The sequence below is a fragment of the Molossus molossus genome, unplaced genomic scaffold, assembly GCF_014108415.1.
Source record: "Molossus molossus isolate mMolMol1 unplaced genomic scaffold, mMolMol1.p scaffold_m16_p_18, whole genome shotgun sequence".
Classification (NCBI taxonomy): Eukaryota; Metazoa; Chordata; class Mammalia; order Chiroptera; family Molossidae; genus Molossus; species Molossus molossus.
In genome coordinates this window covers 41,055,863-41,078,714 of record NW_023425353.1, presented here as the reverse complement: position 1 = coordinate 41,078,714, position 22,852 = coordinate 41,055,863, and the positions used below count along the sequence as shown (strand labels likewise).

Genomic DNA, 22,852 nt, shown 5'->3' with positions numbered 1-22,852 from the left:
TTCTTAATGGAAATGTTTTTAGTTTCTGTCCATTGAGTATGATGTTGGCTGTAGGTCTTTCATATATGGCCTCTATTATGTCGAGATATGATCCCTCTATTCCCACATTGCTGAGCGTTTTTATTAGAAATGGATGCGGCATTTTGTAGAATGCTTTTTCAGCGTCTATTGATATGATCATGTGGTTTTTATTCTTCATTTTATTTATGTGGTGTATCACATTTATTGATTTGCGAATACAGTGATACCTCGGTTCTCAAACGCCTTGACTTTCGACCAAATCGGTATTCGACCAGGAGATTCGAGAAACTTTTGTCTTGGAATCCGAACAAATATTTGGAACTCGAACTTCCGAGATGAGCCGAGTTGAGCCGAATGGCGTTCATTCGGCCCAGCGCGCCTTGCTCGCGTCATCAGTGTGAGTGCAGAGAGAGAGTCACGCTTTGTGGAGAGTCACGCTTTGTGGAGAGAGTCACGCTTTACACTGAATTTAACCCTTAGACATACTGTACACTTTTATTTCTTGTTGAGACTTATGTTTTTCTACATATTATATACAAATTAGGCCAGTAAATAGGCATTTTCTGGGGCTTGGAACGAATTAATCCAGTTTCCATTATTTCCTGTTGGGTTTCATTGCTTCGGTTCTCGAACAATTTGGTTCTCGACCGTCCTCCTGGAACGAATTATGTTCGAGAACCGAGGTATCACTGTATTGTACCAGCCTTGCATCCCTGGAATGAATCCCACTTAGTCATGGTGAATAATTTTTTTGATGTATTGCTGGATCCAATTTGCTAGTATTTTGTTCAGGATTTTGGCGTCAATGTTCATCAGGCATATTGGCCTGTAGTTTTCTTTCTTTGTAGTGTCTTTTTCTGGTTTTGGAATTAGAATTATGCTGACCTCATAGAACGAGTTTGGAAGTCTTCCTTCTTCTTGAATTTTTTGAAATAGTTTGAGGAGAATGGGTGTTAGTTCTTTTTTGAATGTTCGGTAAAACTCCCCTGTGAAACCGTCCGGGCCTGGGCTTTTGTTTGCTGGGAGAGTCTTGATTACCTTTTCAATTTCCTTAGTTGTTATCGTTCTGTTCAAGTTTTCTATCTCTTCCCAGTCCAGTTTTGGGAGACTGTGTGTTTCTAGAAATTTGTCCATTTCGCTTAGATTGTCGAATTTGTTGCCATATAGTTGTTCATAGTAGCTGTTAACAATCTTTTATATTTCTGTGGTGTCGGTTGTTACTTCTCCTCTTTCATTTCTAATTTTGTGTATTTGGGTTCTCTCTCTTTGTTTCTTGGTGAGTCTAGCTAAGGGTCTATCAATCTTGTTTATCTTTTAAAAAACCAGCTCTTTGTTTCATTGATCCTTTGAATTGATTTTTTGGTCTCTATGTCATTTATTTCTGCTCTGATCTTTACTATTTCCTTCCTTCTACTTGCTCTGGGGTTTTCTTTTTGTTTGCTTTCTAATTCTTTAAGTTGTGAGGTTAAACAGTCAATTAGAAATTTTTCTTGTTTCTTGAGGTAGGAACTTCCTCAAGTGCTATGAACTTCCCTCTCAGAACTGCTTTTGCTGCTTCCCATAGATTTTGTGTTGTTGTGCGTTCATTTACATTAGTTTCCAGGAAGTTTTCAATTTCTTCCTTGATTTCCTCAGTAACCCATTCATTGTTTAATAACATGCTATTTAGCCTCCTGTGTTCAAATGTCTTTGCATGTTCTTGTTGCAATTGATTTCTAGTTTCATGCCATTGTGATCTGAGAAGATGGCTTGATATGATTTCAATCTTCTTGAACTTGTACAGATTTAGTTTGTGTCCTATCATGTGGTCTATCTTTGAGAATGTCCCATGTGCACTTGAGAAGAATGTGAATTCTGTAGTTTTGGGGTATAATTCTCTGTAGATATCTATTAAATCCATTTGGACTAATGCTTCATTTAGAGTCTCTGTTTCCTTGCTAATTTTTTGCCTAGAGTATCTATCCAGTGCTGTCAACGGGGTGTTGAAGTCCCCTGCTATGATTGTATTGCTGTCGATTTCTCCTTGGAAGTCCTCCAGAAGATTTTTAATATATTTTGGTGCTCCTATATTGGCTGCATATATGTTTACCAAGGTTATATCTTCGTGTTGGATAGATCCTTTCACTTTCAACCTGTGTGCGTCTTTTGTTGTGAGGTGGGTCTCTTGTAAACAACATATATATGAATCAGCTACTCTTTGTCTTTTTATCGGAGCATTCAGTCCATTTATATTTAAGGTGATTATTGATATGTAGTTATTTATTGCCATTTTTGTTTAGTGTGGTTCTATTTTTCTTCCTATTTCTTCTACTAATTACAATAGTCCTTTTAACATTTCTTGCAGTGCTGGTTTGGTGCTAATGAATTCCTGTAGCCTTTTTTTTTTTTTTTTCTGGGAAGCTCTTTATTTGACCTGCTGTTTTGAATGATAGCCTTGGTGTGAAGAGTAGTCTTGGATTCAGGTCCTTGTTTTTTATGACCTTGATTACTTCATGCTATTCCCTTCTGGCCTGTAGTGTTTCTTATGAGAAGTCAGCTGAGAGCCTTATGGGGTTTCCTTTGTAGGTAACCTGTTGCTTATCTCTTGCTGCTTTTAGGATTCTCTCTTTGTCTTTAATTTTTGGCATTTTAATTACTATGTGTCTTGGTGTGGGCCTGTTTGAGTTCTTGTTACTTGCTTCTTGAACTTGAATGCCTTCTTCCTTTACCAAATTAGGGAAGTTTTCTGTCACTATTTCTTTGAATATATTCTCTAACCCTTGCTCATTTTCTTCTTCTTCAGGTATTTTCTTCTTCTTCAGGGACTCCTTTGATGCAAATATTATTACATTTCCAGTTGTCCCATAGTTCTCTTAAGCTCTCTTCTTGTTTTTTATCTTTTTTTTTTTTTGGTTTTCTGATTGGTTGATTTTTTTCTACCCTGTCTTCTATTTCACTGATCCGGTCCTCAGCTTCCTCTACTTTGCTTTTTAGACCTTCCAATGTAGTTTTCATTTCTGATATGTCATTTTTAATCTCTTCTTGGTGGTTTTTAATTTCCAATTGGTTCATTTTCAGCATCTCTATGTCCTTCCTCATGCTGTTGAGCTTACTCAAGATCATGGCCCTGAATTCTAGCTCCGTTAATTTGCCTAACTTCTCCATATTGATCTCATCTTCGGTGGAGGTCTCTTGCTCTTTCATTTGGCTTCTGTTTCTGTGTTTCACCATTTTGGCTATCACAGTGCTCTTTGGAGCCTGTCAAGTTTTCCCTGTGGGTGTTGGTGTTCTGCTGTTTGTGGCTCTCTCTCTTGGGTTTAGATGAGCGAGGGAGGACCAACGTTAAACACCACTGCCAAGTCTTACTTTCCTGGTTAAAGTTGCTAGCCCAGGAAAGGTACTGTTATCCTCTAGCTTTTTGCCTGGAGGCTAGTAGTCAAGTTTACTTGGTGATTTTGGGTTGTCAGTTGATTGAAAAACTCCCTCAGGTGCTCAGCATAAGGGGATTTCATGAAGGTGGGGCAGATGCTGGTTGTTAATGAGCCTCAATTAGCGTTTCAATGGCCCACAGGGTGGGGTTGGATCCCCAAGGGAGGGGCTTCTGCCTCTCCCCAGAGCCCTGGGAAGGAGCAAGAGGGCCACCATCCTGCGTGGCAGCAACTCAGCAAAATCTCTGAGTGCCCTCCTAATCCTGAGTGTTCCCACACAGTTCCAGTTCAGTCTGCCCTCCCTCTGCTGGAGCCCAAAGTGAGTGGCTTTGGCTTTTTTAGCCTCTGTCCTGGCTCTGCGCTGTGGAGCATCTTGAGAGTTTAACCCAAGGGCGCTGCTCCCAGCTAAGGCCGCTGCTGTCTGTGGGCTCCCAGCCCCCATCTCGCGCCTTCGCAATCCTACCAGGATTGAGTCAGTGTCCCTGGTTATATGGTCCTCGCAAGCTGCTTTTCTGTTGCTTTTTCCCGTCGACTTGTTAGTGTTATAGTTGTAATTCCAATTTGGTTCTGGGAGATGGTCTGTGTAGCTTCCGTTCACTCCGCCACCATTTTGGAATCTCTTGAAATATTTTAAAAGTGTTTTTGAAGAATACATTTAAGAAGTTCTGAGTAGCAAAAGAATGAAATTAGTAATGTAAATTAATTCATTGCTGTTTTAGTGAATTGGTAGACTGAAAACACTGATACATGTGTGATTCTCCTGTATTTATTTTGCCGGGGTGTTAGTTGTTTTTTAATTCATGCCCCCACTCCCCTCCTATCAGCTTATTCTCTATATCTTTGGGTCTGTTGCTCTTTTGTTTTGTTTATTCATTTTTTTTTCTTTTATAGATTCCACATATAAGTGAAATCATGTGGTATTTGTCTTTCTCTGACTTATTTCACTTAGCATAATGCTCAATAGGCTCATTCATTCATCTATCCATGGACACCTATCTTGACTATTGTAAATAATGTTGCAATAAACACAAGGGTGCATATAGCTTTTCTAAGTAGTGTTTTTGTTTTCTTAAATAACCCAGAGTGGAATTGCTGGGTCATTTGGCAGCTCTGTTTTAATTTTTTGATGAGTCTTCATCTTGTTCTTCATAGTGGCTGTACCAGTTTCCAATTCCACCCACAGTGGTTCCATTTTTCCACATCCTCGCCAGTGCTTGTTATTTGTTGTTGTTGTTTTTTATGCTAGCCATTCTGACAAGTGTGAGGTAATATTGTGAGTTTTTTTTTCTTCTTTTTTGTTAATCCTCACCTGAGGATATTTTTCCATTGATTTTTAGACAGAGTGGAAGGAAATGGAGGGAGGGAGGGGCAAAGAGAGAGAAAGAGAGAGAAAGAATGAGAAACATCGATGTAAGAGAGACACATGGACTGGTTGCCTTCCACATGACCCAGCCGAGGATCGAACCTGCAACCTGCCCTTGACTGGGAATGGAACCCACGATCCCGTGGTCCACAGGCTGACATTCTAACCCTTGAGTCAAACTGGCCAGAGCTCATTGTGGTTTATATTTGCATCTTCCTGATGATTAATGATGCTGAGCATCTTTTCATATCTTTGTTGCCATATGTATGTCCTCTTTGGAGAAATGTCTATTCAGGTCCTCTGCCCACCTTTAATTGTATTAGTTTTCATTTTTATCGTTTTTCCCTTTTTGTTGTTAATGGAGTGTTAGTATCAAACCTACTAAACAAGTAGCATAATGCAAACTTTAATATTCAGTTGGATTATTTATATTTTTAAGTAGCTCAAAGTGAGATAGTATATGAATCGTTGGCAACTATTTAAAGAGAGTACTTAATTGGAGATATTTCTAGGCTTGCAATAGTGTTTAGAAATAAGGAGACTTTCTAAAATAAAATGAAATCTCACATATTTGTAGAATTTGTGGCGAGATCTATTTTCTAAAGTTCACTTTAGTCAGTGAATTCAAATTACGTAGTGTTGTCATTTGTTCGTTTCTTCTTTTACCCTCAACATACATTTATAGGGGTGCAAAATACTGATGTAGTTATATATTTAAAGTAATATAGTATGTACTTTTTCTCGTTAAGTATTTCTTGTGAAGTTAACCTTTGGTCTTATCGCCTCCTCCTCCTGCCTTTTTGTTATTCCTTTCATGGCGCAAATAAATTGCCTAACTCCTAGATTAGAAACCTTGGGAATTTACTAAACTTAGTTTTCTTCCATTATTTGTCTAGGTACCACCATTTTTCTCATGTTCTTTTGTTTCTCAGTCTTCCATTTCCATAACTACTTTACTAGCTTGGCTATTAGTATTCTATACCTCCATTGGAATTATCTTTCTAAATGCTAAGTACCCAGTCATTGATCATCCATTTTTTTTCTATGCTGCTAAAGATTAGCAACATTATCCAGTTTAGATTTCCTTTATTTCTTTTTGAGAAGCAGACAATAGGCAGTGAGATTTGCAGTCTCTCGGCCTGCCAGGATCGCTACAATGCAATGAACCTACAACCACGCTCTGGTTGGAGTGAGAGGGAGGTTTGCAAGAGAGCAAATGCTCCAGCTCTCTGGATGCAGTACCATTTATTTGCAGATTGGTACCCCCAGGTTAAAAGTGTTTTTAAGTAAATTATATCCTTGAGATGGCATTAGTGCATACACCCTAGCTTTGTTTCTTGATTTTTTTTTTTTGGTGGTACATGCCCCTAGTGGGAACCAAACCCGGGACTCTCTGGTCCACAGGCCGATGCTCAACCACTGAGCCAAACTGGCCAGGGCTTGTCTCTTGCTTTTTATTGGAAGAGACCTTGAAGCAAAAAGATAACAAAACCTAATCACATGCAAATGAAGTATCCAATACACCTGGGCGGGCCAGTCCCCCCCAACCCCCAGCTAGGATTCCGAGAATGCATTAACAAAAGGTTGAGAGTACTTAAAAAATGTCCATCTTCCAACCCTCCAACCCCACAAGATTAATATAGGAATAGTAGTTTGGTAGTAAAGTAAGTGATGGGGAAGTCATGAACTACAAATTAGAAAAATAGATCTTAAATAAGTGAATCCTTTGTAGAGCTAATTTATAATCTGTTCTCTCTCTGGTTTTAATTAGTTTTATCCACTTCTGTTTTCAGAGAACTAAAATTTCCTCAGAATGCTATAATAACTTGGGACAGTGACTACTTTTCATAGACTTTCCTCCATTGTAGTCAAGTAAGGTTCGAGTTTTTCTTTTTGTGCACTTTGAACAAGATAAATTACAGTGTTTATTGGATAAAAGGTGACAGGCAGGTGATGTTACTAAAAGGCAATAGATTAAAAAAACAAAAAAGGAACCCTGAAACAAATGGAATAACTTAAGGAAGAGTAGTTAATGAGATGTTAAATAATTTAATAAGTCTGGAAATGAGAAGTTAGAATACAAAATAAAATTACGGACAATGCGTAAAGTTTTAGACTGTTTTATCTAAAATAATTCAAAAATCTTATTTTTATTCTACTTACAGAACATACTTAGAAGAAGGGAATACTTTAATTACAAATATGCTTGTGTCTTTATTGTACTATGAAGGATGTTTACTTTGATAACGTCCTATGCCTAGTGTCTGCCACAGGAAATGGACAAAGACTAACACAGTCTTAAGAGAATTTTTCATCTCTTGGGGTCAGGTTGAATCTGCAGCTTGCTTAGGAAAACCAAATTCCTGGAGTTTTCTAACTTGTCATGGGCATTTAGATTGGTCTTTTAAGATTGGAAAGAAACTCAAGTGCTCAAAGTAATTCTAAGAATTGACCCAACGTGTTTTGGTTCATTTAAACAGAGAGATTGAAATTAATCTGTTTCTTATTCTTAAGCTAATTTGAACTTGGTATCTAGAGCTTGATCCTAAATGGAACCAAGATTTAGAGAAGAGACATTATCTTGATGGCATCAGGAGAAATATTAAGAGATAGAATCTTCATATCACAGAAAGTTCTCTTTTTGTATTGTACATACATATATTGGTTTTTATTTTATCTAGGGCTTAGTATAGTGTGGGATCTAACTTAGTACCAACTGTTTAGTGAAAAATGAGCATGACCGTTCAGGAGAAAATACTGTTATATACTATTACATGATAAAGAGTCATTTTGGAAGTGAAGATATGTTTTATTAGGACAACTTGGAAAATTTGTAATTATTGTAAAAGCCAGAGGAACAGATTTATATTGTGTTAGTAGTTTTGGATCATTGTCTGTCTGTATAAAGGTTTATAAAGTAAGGCCCTGGCCGGTTTTGCTCAGCGGTTAGAGCGTTGGCCTGCGGTCTGGAGAGACCCAGGTTTGGTTCCCACTAAGGGCACGTACCTTGGTTGCAGTTTGTCTCTGGCCCTGGTTGGGTCATGTGGGTGGCAACCACTCCATATGTCCCTTTCATGCCGATGTTTCTCTCTCTCTCCCTCCCTCCCTCCCTCCCTCCCTCCCACTCTATCTGAACAAAATATCAAAAAATGTCCTCGGGTAAGGATAAAAATAAATAAATAAAGGTTTATAAAGTTAAGGGAATTCATGAAAGAGTGAGTAATGGTCAGGTAAATTACACTCATAGTTGCCTTTAAATTGATGTAGCTTGATGTAAGATCATATAGACTCTGGGTTTAGATTCTGGGTTCAAATTCTAGCTTTACATTTGTTAGTGATTAGGTCTTTGGGCAAATTAGTGTCCTTAAGTTCCTCTTAGCTAGTTTTTGTTGTTGTTTTGTGTTTTTTGTTGTTGTTTTATTATGGTGTGGGATAGGTGAGAGGCATTAAATGAGATAGTCCATATATGTATCAATATCATAGTAGAGTATTGAATTTATGGTTGGTAAAGTTTTTTTTCAAGCAACTTTATTATCTTGAACTTTTTATTCCCTATCATAGTCCTGATGTAAGTCATGGGGTAAAAAGAAAAATAAAACAGACCTGAGTGGGTATTTTCTTTGATTCAGAGGAATAAACTTTAAACTTATGTACTAAACTTTAAAGTTTAACTGTCTACTTTTAGTTTCACTGATAAGCCTTGAAATAATAACATCCATCTTAACACTTCAAAATTAAATAATTAAATTCAGTTAACTTTGGGTAAAAGTTTGGCGTTTTGGAATTAGTTAGAATCTCTAAGCTACTAGAATGTTGTTATAGCAGCAGCCCTGCCTCACGTGCCAGTATGTCAGGTTAATTGGAGCTACTGAGTCAGTGAATGGAATGTATGCTTCTGTAGTGACAGTTGTGGTTCATATAGAAGGGAAGATGGACATACTTTAATTTTTTAATGATCAGAAGTGTCTGGAAATATAGTACATATTTTCTGGCCTGAATACTGCTTTGGTACCAATGTATGTTAGCACCTATTGGTGTCACTGAGCAGGGTCGTATGTAAGCTATTATTCCATTTTTGAGATAATTATTACTATATTAGATCCTCTGACATATTTATAAGATTCTTTACTAATCCATTTTTGTTTAACCAAAAGTTAATTTTTGCAACAAAATTTTCTTTATAAACTATTCATCTTCCTTAAATATTTCTCTATATATGTATGTGTGTATATGTATACATAATCATAAAACTAAATCTCTATTAAGGAAAATCAGATTTTTTGGAGGCATTTTATATATAGTTAAAACTGTTTTTGTTTAATCATCTGTCTTTTTTTTTTTTTTTTAAAGCAGTAGCTTTTTAAAAAAATCTTCACCCAAGGATATGATTTTAGAGAGAGGAAAGGAGGGGGGAGAAAGAAAGAAACACCAATGTGAGAGAGAAATATCAGTCGGTTGCATCATGTACACCCCCAACCGGGGATCAAATCCACAACCTGGATATGTGCCCTGACCGGGATTCAAACCTGCTACCTTTCAGTGTTTGGGATGATGCTCCAACCAACTGAGCCACGCGGCCAGGGCTATCCCTCTTTCTACTGGAAAGGAACTTTGATAGTAGTTGTTCAGAAGAATATCTGAAATTTTAATATTAGGTTGGTTACAGTTTAGTTGGACTAAAGTAATATATATGTTTAGCAAATAATTTAAAATGGATGTATCTGAAGAATGGAAAGTAACAGTTGGTGCTGGTACATATCTTTTAGAAATATCAAAGGGTCATCTGTTTCCCTGCTGTATCAGAATCTTTGAGGAGAGGGTCTGCTTGGGAATCTCTATTTTCAGAAACTTCTCAGGTGATTTTTTATGCACATTAAAGTTTTAGAACTACTGCTGAATTCTCTAATGGCAGCTTTTAGGATATTGTCTCCTGGTGTTTCTCCTGTTGGAAGCTGCTCTTTCCCAATTAAGAGAAGAACGGGAGAGCTGAATGAAGTAGCTGTATCTGATGACCTGGCACGTCCTATGCTGTGAAATTTCCAAAGCTCTCAGGGTCAGCCGTAGTTTCTGGTCTAAGTCCTCTCTCAGCTGGAATTCCTTGGTGAAAGAACATGTCATGTTAATGGTGATGCACAGCCGAGTGGACTGTGACAGAGGCTTCTTAAAACGTCAGTACTTCTAGCAAGGGAGAAATTGCAGGTTAGGAAATGTCACAGAACTTAAGTGGTCTTCTGGGGCCTGAATCGAAACTGAGGTTGATTTATTATAAAGCCCTGACTCTTGACACTGTATTTATGTTACCCTCCTATTTAGTGGAAAGAAAATGGGTTGTGGGCTCAGGTAACCTTGGGTTGGAAATATTCCTCTATCACTTACTGGCTTTACTAGTATCTCTTCACTTTGATAAACCTCAGTGCCCTCATCGGAAAAGTAGGCATGACCATTGTTAAATCTCTTAGATTATTGTGAGGATTAATGACCTGTAGCAAATTTTTAGAGTGCTTCAGCAATTTTTATAGTTTTGTCCCAGGATGGGCATTCTAATAAATGATGGATATTATTCAGTAACTTAAGATGAGGCAAATAATGCCTTATGAGGTTAACCAATTATAGGCTAAATGAGTTTGTCAAATTATAAAATATATGTTTTCCTGTTCTGTTGTGGAATGATAGCTAGAAATTAGGAAGATACTGGATGTGTGATAGGATTTTTCTTTGGGAAAAGCTTATGCCCCCCCCCCCCCCTTTTTATTACTACTCATATCCTGGTAAATTCTGAATTTGATTCTGGCCCAGAGCATTCTTAAAGCTCCAGATTATTCTTATAGCTCCAGATGTTTACATTGAAATACTTACAGGACATCTTCAATAGGTCACCCCTTAACATGTCCAAATCTGCGCTTGGGTTCTTTCTCCCCAAAACTGATCTTCCGTTGCTGTCCATTTGCATCCTCCACAGAATCTGATCTCTCACCAAATTCTGCTGATTGTTCTCCCATAAATCTCTTTTTGCCTTCTGTTCATCTTCATTCATCAACATCATTTTAATCTACACTACTGTCATCTCACATCTAACTCCTCCCCTGCCCGTCTGTTGTCCCTCTCTGTAACCCAACCAAATTTGATATTTCTTCAATGTACAGTTTATTGCCATATCTTATTTAAAGTCCTCCAATAATTTTGCCTTACTGACTTTTTCTGACCCATGTTGTTTTATATATATTCTCTCTCTAGCCATGACTTGCCTCTCTGCTTCTCTTTCTTGACTTTGAATGTACTTATTATATAACTAACTGATTTTTGACCTTTGCACTTGCTGTGCCCAGACTGGAACACTTCCCATCTCATAATAAAAAGTCTTTCTTTAGGTCTTTGATGATCTCTGGACTAAATCAGTCTGTTGTTATAAATCTCCTGGCTCCATACTGCCCATATTTTTAATAGCATTTATCTCTGCTTACAGTTATGTATTTGCATGGTTATTGGTTACTACTGTTTGTTTCCCAAAATAAAATGTAAGTTCTAGGCTGAGACAATTTTAGTGTCTACAAACAGCCCTGACAACAGAAGAGAAATATTAAATGACTGACTGAAGTACATAACTACACAATAAAATATAAATTGATTAATTCTAAAGTGAGGTTAAGTACTGATGGAGTCATAATGTTGGCATTTTAAGCATTGTTATTTGAGAATACTTTAGTTGTAGCATTGGCTTGATCAGCCTCTAATTTTACTTTTTCTATTAAAACTAAATATAAGTAGTATTTTGAGTTTTGAATTTCCCAGTTCCGCTTAAGAGTTTCCAGAAGTTGATTATACTTGAATGAGCTTTAGAGTAAAAACTTTTCGTTTCCTTGCATCTGCAGAACATTTGAAGTTTACAATTCAAAAAAGAAATAGTAGGTTGCATACTTCTTGATGTTTACTATATGGAGAGTGTTCATTTATATTAGTTGCCTGAGGCATAAAAATTTAAAAACACTAACAAAACTTACAGAGATAAGAAATCATAGATGTTGTAATAGGTTTCTCAGCTCTTATAAAAAGTTAGAGAAATCAAGAAGATAAATAATACTGGAATTATATTTTTATGGTGCTTTTTTTGGTGTTTGGACATTAATTTACTGCATGACTTGTTGGCATGAAAACCCTTAAGATTTTAGTATTTTCTTGAAAATTGGTTTCTTTCTTTGTTTACATTTAAAAATTAGTGCTTTCAGTAAGATTTGGTTACCACCTATCCTGAATTCTTTCTAGGAGTACACAACTTCAAAAGTAAAGAGGCATAGTCAGCAGGAAAAAGAGGTGGGCTGAGCATTTATGTGTTAAATATGCATGTTAATTAAGAAAAAAATTAGAAAAATATGAAAACAGATGTTACATAAATTATTGCAGTCCCAGGGCAGCAGTAACTTATACACTAACAATAATTTTTATATATGCGTGTGTATGTCTATTTCTAGATTTTCTCAGTCTTTATGCAATTCCATAGAGAATAACTAGAAAAAGAACTGGTATATCCTTTCAGTGAGACTGTGGTAAACACTCCTTCTGAATATGGATTGCTGAGGAATTCTGGTTGTTTCATACAGTCTCACTGTACAGATAGTCTTCTTGTTTCCTAATTCTGCCTGTATCTTATCTTATTCCTCCCTTCTTGGTTTCTCTGATGGTATGTCAATGAGATTCTTTATTAGATATTACAATCCCAGCAGTGTAAGAAATGTAAAATTGACCTGGGTATAAAGTGAGTATTTAGAAACAAAACAGATTACAGCTACTCAAGTCACTGATTGTAGTGTCAATTTTTCTTTTGATTACTGTCACACTTTCTGAAGAAATAGCCATTGTTTCACATTCATATCACAATGTATATTGTGTTACATAAATACACACATTCATCATATACACACGTGTTGGATTATTTGAAAGATATTTGAATGTCTTTCACTTTTAAAGAGTCATTCATGGAATAAAAATGGTTTGTATTTTTACAAGGGAAAGATGAGAAAGATAAAACCCAAGCAAATATATTGCTGTCCAAGGAGCTGCTGACAATATTTAGATATTTTCCATACATATATTATGTAATTTAGAAATGTGTTGTTTATAACTTTTTCAGATGAGATTGAAAGTGAAAATGAGGAAGTACTACATTAGGATGTGAGAAATCATTCTCTTAACAAACAAAACATGAATTGCATTTAATACAAGAGCACAAAACATTGGAAATCTGTCTAGAGATCAGTCCTACATTTATTTGTATTCTTCAGAAATCCTCTTTTGTTATTTGGTTTTAGTAGTATATGATGCTAAAATGTGTTTGAGGAGTTAATTTTTTTGGAATCAGTAGATTTCAGTTAACTTCTGTTATCCTAATATTTTTCAGTACTATGTTATTGATTTATGTTTTACATTATATTGCCTAATTACTGTTGTCCTTTTGTATATATGCTGAGATGCTGATAAGCCCTAAAATGTTGTTGGGAGTAAAGTAAACTAATATAGAATGAAATCTAGAGGAGAGTGATAATAATGTGTTTAGTAAATTATTATTATTAAGAACTTCTTTACTTATATTGAGTAGCTATTTAAGAAATTCTGTTGTCATTCTTGCAGATTTTATTTGTGTCAAATATGATTTGTGAAAGTATATTATTAAAGGTGATAAGGATAAGACACTTAGGCAAAAAGGCTGTGGAAATTAATTTTTATTTCACAAATAATATTTCCACACTGATATGTCTGTATTTTAATTTTATATCTTATTAATGCTTTGGAATCTACTTTCAATGGAATTTTTTTCGTATTTGTTTCCAAATGTCAAATTTCCATTTTATATTTGATTTGATTTTAATACTTGACATTATTTTATTATATATTAGAATAGTGTATTATTTGAACATTTTTATATCATTGCAATGAAATGAAGTTGTGTGATTTGTTTTATATTTTGGGGGGGGGGAGTAGTATAATGCCTTTCATTTTAGGTATTACAAAATGACTCCCGATCTTCCTGGAGTTTAAATACATAATGTAAAGAGAAATTAATGACTATACCAACATTTGTCCCCTAAGAACCTAAAATATTATGGCATAAAGGTTTTCAGCCTTCGTTTTGCATTTTTGCTTTGTTTTTTTAGGATTCCTTCTGGAATAGGAATATTTGAAGCTATTTTTTTTGTTTATTTTTCTAGGTATATGCTGTTTTTCCAGCAGTGTAGTTGGAGGAGAATTCTGCTGATCTTTATTTCCTGATTCTTCTTTACTTCCTCTTTGCCAACTAAGACTTGTATTTGGAGAGCTCTGTTGTACTGAGCCTGAAGTCACCTTTGACCCATAACAAGAGCATGAATTTTCAAGTGTCAGTTGGATTCGTGGATCAATAAAGTTCTTATAAAAGGTAAGCATATAATTATTCAAAATGTACATTTAAAAACTTAATATTATCAATACCTGTCTTAGTCTGTTCAGACTTTATAACAAAAATACCATGGACTGGCTGACTTACAAACAACATAGATTCATTTTTCACGATTGTAAAGGCTGGGAAGTACAAGATCAAGGTACCATCACATTCTGTGTCTGGTGAGGACTTACTTTCTGGTTCATGGAGAGCTGTGTCCTCACATGGTGGAAGAAATGAGAGAGCTCTGTGGGGTCTCTTCTTATAAGGGCATTAATCTCATTCATGAAACCTGCACCTCATGACCTAATTACCTCTCATAGGCATCACTCCTACTACCATTGCATTGGGAATTCAGATTTCAACACGAGTTTGGGGGGACATAAACATTCATTTCATAACAATACCATTACTATAGTAATGTGTTCCATAGATTCGTGTACAAAAAGTGTGTGTGCATACATGTGTGCTTATACACTTCTACTGGTTTTAGATTGTAGACTCCTTCAGGGAATAATGTTGCCTTCTAACACAGTCACTCAGAGTTACCTGATCTATTTCTCTTCACTTCATATCTATTCACCAGCTTTCAGTCTTTTCCTTTTCCTCATTGTTTGCTTTTTCTTTATTTGAGCATTTAGGCAGGCTTTAAAAATGTATTTCAACCAGGAGACTTTTAGCACTTTCCTTAGGGAATACTTTTTGTATCTATATCTCTTTCCTTTTTCTTTCTTCTATCTCTTTCTTTTTCTTTCCCTCCCTCCCAACATTCATTATATTTGTTAAAGGAGTAGCAAAATTAGAATAACTGAACTTACAGTTGAAGGTATCTCAGGTAGCATTTAATTTTTAGTGTTTTTTTTAAAACCACAACTCATAGTAAGAGATAAAATTTATACTTCTGAGCCATTTCCCACAGGTATAAATGTACAAATGAACCAGAAATGAAAGTTGCAACAGTTTTTTTTTTTATCCTCACTTGAGGACATTTTTCCGTTTTTTGTTCAGATAGAGTGGGAGGGAGAGAGAGGAAGAGAGAGACAGAGAGAGAAACATCGACGTGAAAGGGACACATCCAGTGGCTGCCTTCTGCACAGCTCAACCAGGGCCGGGGACAAACTGCAACTGAAGTACGTGCCCTTAGTGGGAACCAACCCCGGATCCCTCTGGACCGCAGGCTGATACTCTAACCGCTGAGCCAAACCGGCCAGGGCAAGTTGCAGCAGTTTTTAACCTGACTACCTGGAGTGTGTGTTGTGCTCTACTGTATTATATTTTGGTATGTTTTATTTAATACATGCTGGTGCTTATAGCTAAATTTATTTCCCTATACAATAATGGATCACTTTTGTAATTTCAAAAACTATGCCTTAGATCATTTGTATATTTGTTCATGGCTGACTTGTTAGAAAGGTAAATGGAATCGGGCACTTTGTTTTCTGTCTCAGTCAGACTGCTTTTATCCTGTCTCCTCTGTGCTTCTCATCTTTCTCCATTCAGTACAAGCTATCAAATGATTTGGTGGAAGAACTGGGTAACGGCTGGAAAACACCAGAGCACTTACTTGGTTCTTCTCTTAGTAAGAACACAGGTTCACAAATATTACTCAAAATTTGAACAGGGGATAATCTTTGATAGAATCAGCCCTTATAGTAAGGTGTATATTTCTTTATTCTCTTCTTGTTTGTTCCATCTCTGTGAATTGTATATGTATGCTGATGTCCTTAAGTTATTCTTGGTTTAAAACATTTTTAACTTTTTCAGTCCTCTATAATAGCTCAGAATAACCCAGATACTTTTCCAAAGTGGTCTCTCCTAGTACCCACTGCCACTTTATTTAATATTTTTATTTTTTTAATGAATTACAAGCATTTTTTCTGATTATGAGAGTAACATGTTGTCTTGGAAAGATTGGTATATATAGAAAAGTAAGAAGAAGATAAAAATTGTCCCTAATCCAGTGCAGCAAAAGCATTTCTGAGAGGGAAGTTCATAGTGATAAACTCCTACAGTTGTTTTTTTTTTTAAAGAGCTCAAATAAACAACTTATTTTTACACCTCAAGGAACTAGAAAGAAAAAGGAACTAACTGCTCTGGTTGGTGTGGTTCAATGGTTAGAGCATTGGCCTAAGCACTAAAGGGCCATTGGTTCAATTTTCGGTCAAGGGCATGCACCTGGGTTGCAGGTTTGATCCTCAGCCCCCAGTCAGGGCATGTGTGGGAGACAACCAATCAATATGTCTCTCTCACATTGATTATCTCTTTCTCTTTCTCACCTTCACCCCACCTCCCCCTTCCACTCTCTCTAAAATAAAAAAATCAATGGAAAAAATATCCTCGGCTGAGGATTAACAAAAAGAAAGAAAAAGAAAAAAGGACAAACTAAGCATAAAGTTAGTAGAAGCAGAAAGGAAATAAACAGCCCAGAAGTAAATGAAATACACACTAAAATGGCAAGAAAAACTATCAATGAAACTGTTTATTTTAAAAAGATGAAATAGAAAACCTTTAGCTTGGCATACTAAGAAAAAAGACAGGAATCAAAATTAGAATGAAAGAGGATGCATTGCAGCTGATACCTCAGAAATACAAAGGATCATATGAGAATACTATGAAAAATTATATACCAATAAATTGGACAACCTAGAAGAAATGGATAAATTTCTAGAAACACACAACCAATCAAGACTAAATCGTGATGAAATAGATAATCTGAGGACATTGCCTCAGCAATTAAAAACCTCCCAACAAAGAAAAGTACAGGACCACATGGCTTCACTGCTGAATTCTATCAAACATTTAAAGTAGAATTAATGCCAATTCTTTTCAAACTTTTCCAAAAAACAGAAAAGGAGGGAACATTTCACAACTATTTTATGAAGTCAGCATTACCCTGATACCAACACCAGATCAGGACACTATAAGAAAAGGAAATTACAAACCAAATGTAAAAATCCTCAACAAACTGAAATGAACTGAATTTAATTTACCAATATATTAAAAGGATGATATACCATGATCAAGTGTATTTATTCCAGAAACAGAAGGATGATTCAAGATCTATAATCAATCAGTGTGATAATACCATATTAATTAAATGAAGGGTAAAAATCATATGATCATCTTCATAGATGCAGAAAAAGCATTTGTTGACAAACATTCATTCATGAGAAAAACACTCACAAAGTGGGTATAGAGGGAATGTGCCTTAACATAAAGGCCATACATGACAAGTGCACAGCCAACATTACATGCAATGGTGAAAAGCTGAAAGCTTTTCCTTTAAGATCATGAATAAGATGAGTGCCCACACTTACCAACTCCCCTTCCTATCCCCCAACGGCCTGATTGTCCTTTATTTGGGCTATTTATCAGGGTGTTTTTGCAGTGAGCAGCCATGAAGAACAAGGTAATGTCCTCCTTATACAAAGATTCAATCTTGCCACTTTTATTTAGCTCTCAACCTTTTTTGATTTTTCTTCCATCTTGTCACTTTTAATTGACATAGTATTGAAGGTCCTAGCCAGAGAAATCAGGCAAGAAAAAGAAATAAAAGGCATCCAAATTGGAAAAGAAGTAAAACTGTTTCTTTTTGCAGTGGTATGATATTCTGTATGGAAACCCTAAAGACTACACCACAAAGTTGTTACAACTAATAAATGAATTCAGTAAAGTTGCAGGATACAAAATCAATATGTAAAAATCAGTTGCATTTCTATACACTAACAATAAACTATCAGATAAATTAAGAAAACAATCCTATTTACAGTTGCATTGAAAAGAATAAAATAGGAATAAATTTACCCAAGGAAGTGAAAAATCTGTACACTGAAATTATAAGACACTGATGAATGGAATTGAAAAACACAAATAAATGGAAAGATATTCTGTGTTTATGGATTGGAAGAATTAATATTGTTAAAATGTCCATGCCACCCAAAGGAATCTATAGATTTAATGAAATCTCTATCAAAAGCCCAATGACAGTTTTTACAGAAATAGAAAAAAATAATCCTAAAATTTGTATAGAACCACAAAATACTTCAGAATAGCCAAAGAAATCTTGAGACAGAAAAATGAAACTGGAGGCATCATACTTCTTGATTTCAAACTATATTATAAAGCTGTAGTAATTTAAACAATATGATATTGGCATAAAAACAGACACGTAGATTAATGGTACAGAATAGAGAGCTCAGAAATAAAACCGCACATATATGGTCAATTAATTTATAACAAAGGAAACAAGAATATACAATGGGGAAAGGGTAGTCTCTTCATTAAATAGTGTTAGGGGAAATTGGACAGCCACTTGTGAAGGAATGAAATTGGACCTCTGTCTTGTACTACATGTGAAAATCAACTCCCAGTGCATTAAAGATTAAATGTAAGACCTGAAATCATAAAACTCCTGGAAGCAAATGGGGTAGGCTTGTATTTGGCTTTTGAGTTGGAGAGCCATTGGCAAGTATCATTTGATTTATAGTTTAAAGAATTATAATATGCCAGGTTGAGAATCTATTTTATTTATTTATTTATTTATTTATTTATTTATTTATTTATTTATTTATTTATTTATTTATCCATCCATCCTCCCTTTTTTTTTTTTTTTCGTGGTACATGCCCCTAGTGGGAACCGAACCTGGGACTTTCTGGTCCGCAGGCTGATGCTCAACCACCGAGCCAAACTGGCCAGGGCTATCCTCCAATTTTTATTAATTTATTTTTGTTACAGATGTTTCTCCTTTTCCCTCCCTAAGACCCTTTCCTCCCCATCCCCCTAGCATTGTTGTCTATGTCCATTGGTATGCATACATGCCTATAAGTTCTAAGCCAATCAGAGAAAGATAAATACCACATGATCTCACTTATTTGTGGAAACAGATAAATACCACATGATATCACTTATTTGTGGAATATAATGAACAAGGTGGGCTGAACCAAAGAGACTCTATTTTAGAGGAGCAAGGGCAGAAGCAGAAGCAGAGGGACCATGTAGAAGGTTAGAGGTTAGAGAAAATTGTGATTTGAACAAAAGAATTTGCTGATGGATTGGATTTGAGTTAAAAGAAGAGGAGTCAGGAATGACTTTAATAATGCTTTTGGTGTGAATAACAGGAAAGATAGTTTCATTTAATGAAGAAGGGGAAGATTATGAAAGGAATACATTTAGGGGAGAATTCAGGAATTTTGTTTTAGACATGCTGAATTGGAGATGTTTATTGGACATACAACTGGAAAGATTACGGAGGCAGATATACTGGTTCAGAGTTCAGGGAAGAGGTCTGAATTGAAGGAAAAACCATGGAAATTGTCAGTTGTGGATGGCATTTTTAAAGGGCCAAAATTGATGCAATCTTTAAATAAATACAGGTACAGACAATTGGGGCACTTCAAGGGGCTAGGAGAAGAGGAGTTAGTAGAGGAAAGAAAACCCTGTGAAGTAAGAGGAAAATTCCTTTGGCTTTCAGAAAGCTAATAAAGCTTAAATGATATAAATGTTTCAAGGAAGTGGAGTGATCATCTGTGACAAATGTTGCTGAAAGGTGAAATTGTAGATGAACTGTGAATTGACTATTGGTTTTTACTATTTGGAGGTTAGTAGATGACTTTGGGAAGAACAGTTTCAGTAGAGGACAAACTCTGATCGGAGAAGGTTTAAGGGAAAGTGAGAGGGGAAACACTTGTGGCAGTTTAAAGGGGATGTTGAGATCTGGAGAGAATTTTTTTCCAGAGAAGAAAACTGGCATACATTAGTATTGGTAATGTTCCAATAAAGAGGAATAAATCGATGATACAAGAAAAACTGGGGAATTTTTGAAGCAATTCCTTAACAGGAGGAAGGAAGGCAGAGTATACAGGTACAGATCCATCTTTAAAATTCTTTGGTCTGCTTCCAGGATGTGTGACTTATAAGAAGCATCATGACTAGCTGCTTCCCACTTTTTTAGGCTTGTTGTATTCTCTTCATCCTTTTGTGGGTTTTATTTTAGCAGGGTAAATGAATGGCAGTTTCCAGTTTAGTAATTTTATGTTTTTAAACAAATTCTGTTAATGAAATTAAGACATACAGCAGGCATTAATCAGTGATATTCCTCTTGAAGTTTTTGAAAAATCTTGTGTGTAAATATTCTGTAATATGTTCTAGAAAACCACCAAGCTACATTAAGATAAGAAGCAGAGCTATCCATCAACTCCTTTCACTGTGCTCCAGTACTGCAGAGCTTAAGTTAGGAAGGAGAACAGGTAGGATAATGGGGAAGACCAAAAAACTGATCATCTTGTGCTTCCAATTCCCCACAGTACCTCTAGTTCATCATTTCTTGGGTGTAAGTAACTAATTTCTGTTCTTTATAGGCTCTACCATTCCTAAAACTTGGCACAAGTTTCTTGGTCACTAAGCTGGAAGACATTTTGAATGATATCTTCTATACATCCATATATTCACTTGTTCACTTCAGACACATTTACTGAGAGTCGGTATATTTGGCATATTGTCAATTTACTTAGTATTCTGCCTTTGGGAACACCTGCTGTTATTGAAGTAATAGTAAGAAATAATATTACTTGTATGTCTTTTTTTTTTGGTACGTGTCCCTAGCAGGAACTGAACCTGGGACTCTCAGGTCCACAGGCTAATGCTTCAACCGCTGAGCCAAACCGGCCAGGGCATATGTCTTATAAGTTTATTTTGATTCCCTCTAAATTCAATTTCTGGCTTATTGCATTCCCCTTTAAGAAAGAATAGTTCTCTCTCATTTTCTTTTGGTATGTACCCACATTATGTCACAGTCTAATATGTGAACTGTATCTATTATTTGTGGTGAGGCTGCTCAGTACTTCATGGGCTAACTCTGAGAAGTGTCTTCAGTGAATTCTCCTTTTTGTAAGTGAGTTAGTTCACATGTCACAGGCCACTCCTTCACCATCTTATTAGCTGATTAACTGTTAAATAATTTTATTATTTAACATCAATTAGTGTGTCTCCTTTTCTTTACTTCACATATACATTTCTCCAGTGGATTACAATTTTGTCATCTGGGACTTAGTTACTGACTTAAACTGTTTGCAGTGACTTTCTCTTTATGAGCACAACCTTGTTTGTAAAATTCTTAGTGCAAGAATCCCACTATCTCATTCTGACACTCTTGGGTTCCTTTTGCAAGCTAATATTGATGTCTGTCCTTGAACCTTCAGTCTCATCCTAATAATTTTTTCAAGTCAAATAAGACACACTATTACTTCTGTGGGGTTTTATGCTGGTGATATAATTTAAGTAACACAGAAGGATGGTTCTTAAATATGTCTCCTTGAATTGAAAAACTTTAATTGGAGAAGATATTTGGGAACATGAAAGGCTAATTCTCTTTATATTGACTCTAAAATGTCATCAACTTCAAGAGTAGAATCAATATGAATTCATCTATTCATTTTATCAACAAATAGGTATTAGCTATTTACTCTGTGGTAGATACTCAGCTAACTCTTAAATAAATGTCATTTTAAAATGTTTTCTTTTTCATAATGGATGATGTAAGGAAAATAAAAATTTTTGGCCAACTTGTGAAAATGTTTAGGTTTTAATGTACATGAACTAGACAATAACTTTTTGATAATGAAGAAACAGCCAACTGTTAAAGTGTGGAGAACACAGAATCTGCTTCACTTTCTCTTTTTATTCACTTTTACAAAGACTTAATAAACAGTGAAATTGGCCTCTTCCTTAGAGTTCTGCTAGTCTTCTGTGGTACCTGGTAGACCTGAAAGAAGCATCATGAATTGGAAGGGAGAAGTTATATGAACATATAATCAGACAAATAGAAAATGCATCCTTTATAATTGAGAAGTGACTATTTCTATTTTATATAAAAATTTGAATTTTTATTTTAGGTTATTTCCATTTAGGAATACTTTGTATTTTGTGAACAGCTGACCTATTTAAAAAGGGTTTTAAAAATCTTTAACTTAAAATGATTTGCCCATTATGATACTAAGGTTTCACTGAGACAGAATAAGGTTTCAGTTATTAAAATATGTAGTCAGAATTTTATAGACAGTGAACAATAATTTCACCTTAAGAGTTACTTAATTTCTTCAGAATATAGTGAATATTGGCTGAAGATATTTTGAAAGCCTAAAGTACTTGGAATGTATTTGAAACGTCTCTTCTTATGTACTTCTGTTCAAAATGTTACATATTTTTGGATCATATATACTATAGGCTTAAAGTTTCAAGTTTTACATTTTCAGTCTTATAAAGGCTTATAAATATATATGGTACTATTGGAACTAAATAATTTTATCCACGTAATTGTCATTCAGCTGTAGCTATCTGGAATAAAATTTCTTGGAATAAGCCATTTTCCATGTGAAATAACCACTTGAAAATGTTTTTCATCTGATAACATGTATTTTAATTTTTATAAATAGCACAGAGGAATTGAAGTATTTATGTAGATAAGGAAGGTTATCAGCTCAAGTTCAATAGTATGTTTGACTTTATTAGCCTGTGGATATTTTATAATTTTTAAAAGATAGGCTTATTAGTTTTTTAAAATACATATGATTTCATTATATTTTATGTGTTGTTCTGATTTCCTATTGAAGTCACCGATTAAAAGGGAATTGTGTACCAGTGGGGTTCTAAAACCT

The 22,852-nt window shown here is 35.4% G+C and overlaps 1 protein-coding gene across 3 annotated transcripts in view; it reads left to right on the top strand.

Annotated features, from left to right (window-relative positions):
* Positions 1 to 22,852, top strand: part of TBC1D5 (TBC1 domain family member 5) — a 504,213-nt gene that overhangs the window by 110,778 nt on the left and 370,583 nt on the right. For all 3 annotated transcript variants that reach the window (XM_036267496.1, XM_036267498.1, XM_036267497.1), the window contains one exon: positions 13,992 to 14,197. The gene's annotated coding sequence lies outside the window, so the exon portion shown is untranslated. The remainder of the gene's footprint in view (positions 1 to 13,991; positions 14,198 to 22,852) is intronic.